The following is a 2,403-nucleotide window of genomic DNA, read 5'->3' on the forward strand; positions in this document are numbered from 1 at the left end:
TTTTTTTGTAATAGAAAAATAATGTAAATTTATTTATCGTTAGGTATTGGACTCGTATATTATTTGTGATTTTACAAAAATCAACAGGATGAAGTGAAAACAATATCATCCTTTCAACTGCATTTCTTAAACATAAAATGCATTATTTAATTAATTTTTCTGTTCATTTCTTAAGCTCACGACAGATATTTTTAATCATTTTACGACGTATTTCATTTCAATTACTGTGCTATATTTTGTTTAGAAATGAAATGTGCATAGCTTGTTGCAGATTTTATTCTAACTTAATGTAATTATTTTGTAGTTAAAATGTTTTCTTAATTTAAGAATTGCTGTTGGCTGGTTTAATTCATTATAATAATTTATAAGGTTGTTTTACATAAGAAAATAAGCAGTAGAATAAAAAAATTTATTAGGAGTTTGTATGTAAGGTTGTATTAACAGTCTGACATTAGAAATTAATAGTCTACGATTATACGATTGCCTCAGATAGTTCTTCATAAATATGTGGGTGATTTACACATACTCAAAAACAGTGAATTCCGTCTATTGTAATGAGCTTTATCTTTTAAGCTTTCACAGATATATTTTATATACACAATCCTTTTTTTTTATATAATTAAACACAGAACAGGGGACTATTTATTAAAGGAAACCCTAAGAAACACTCGTATATATCAAACCATATTTGTTTTCACTTTTAACAGCGTTCATCTACATGCATAATGCTGTCAACATATTTTTGTTGGTTTTTTTTGGTCGTACGCTTCATTTCCTTTATATTTTTTTCAAGAATTAATTAGTCATAAATTTTAATCTTAGGTAAACAGCTTCAAAAGAGTTGATGGAATCTAACCGTTTAGATTTTCTATTACTTTTGAAGTTTTCCAGCTAAGAGGTTGATAATGCATCGTTTAACTGTTAGTTTCAAAATTTTGAATGGAAATGGGTAATGGGTCAAAGAGAAGACAACACGACCCAACAGCAGAAAACAGCCGAAGACCACCAATGGGTCTTCAACACAGCAAGAAAAGCCCGCACATGGAGTCGGGATTCAATTGGCCCTAGACAAAGATGTGTACTAGTTCACTGAAAATGGGCGTCATATTAAACTCCGAAACATATAAATGGACTAAGATTAAAAACAACATACGAGACTTTCACAAGCCAGAGGCTCCTGTCGTTGAACAGGGACAAAAAAGCGGCGGGTTAAGCATGTTTTGTGAGTTATCAACCCTCAACTTATACCTCAAGCTTATGTATAATAACAAACACACACCAATACGTACAGTAGGACTCAGTTTAAAAAAAGTCCGAATCCGATGTCAGAACAGGCAACAAAAGAAACATAGTAAATGACAATGATACATACATTAACAAAGCTCTACAAACAGTTTATGATATTTCAGTTCCAGACCTCAAATAAACTGAAAGACAGATTATGTCTACATGATAAGAAAATCAAGCACAATTCCTCCCGTTAGATGTTTAGTATCATACCATCATGAAAATCTATTAGAAGAACATAACCCCGATCATGCCAACAACTGGTTTTCGAATAAATGTGTTGATTTCCGAAGCAAACATCCTATGAGTAAATGAATATCAATACCACAATCCCTTCATTTTTGCATTTTATATAGAATATTACCATAAAAGATTGGATGTGAATGTATAAAATGTTTGCATGTTGATTTGTATTGGCGAATGATGAATGAATGAATAATATTTGTTTTGCAAAAGCATGAATAACATGTTATGGCAATACATAAACAAGTTTATTACATTGATTGCAATGAATTACATTGATTTCCCAGTAATATATATATAAAAACAGATAATTTCACATGTGAAATTAATGTGGTTATTTCACTCGTCTGACGTCATGCAACAATAAGCGTTGTCAAGACGTCAATAACGTCGGATCAAATCATGCTTAGAAAAAGATATAGTTCCTTACATTTTCTACTTTAATTTCATAAAAAAAAAAGCCATTTGCCAATGTATATAATGTAAAAAAAAGAATAACTAATCAAAGAATTCAAATATCGAAAAATATTCAACCCGTGACCGAACAACACTGAAAATTAACTCATGCGCTACGCGCATTCGTGAATTAATGTGTTTTTCGGTCACTCGTTGAATATTGTTCTCTATTTAAATTCTTCGATTACTTTTTCTATAAATATACAATGTTACAAAATAACAGATAGCAGAAAACAATACGTAATGTAATAACGGTACAATTCATTCACATTATATGATCTTTTTGTCCATAAATGTTTCAGATAGTAAATCAGTTTAATTGTGATTGATTTATATTTAACCTTGTACTCATTTGCAACACTACTCATATTGCAGCATTCACCTAACACATATGTCTACGAATGATGTCCTTGTACC

Source organism: Mytilus galloprovincialis, chromosome 9 (genome assembly GCF_965363235.1).
Source record: "Mytilus galloprovincialis chromosome 9, xbMytGall1.hap1.1, whole genome shotgun sequence".
NCBI lineage: Eukaryota > Metazoa > Mollusca > Bivalvia > Mytilida > Mytilidae > Mytilus > Mytilus galloprovincialis.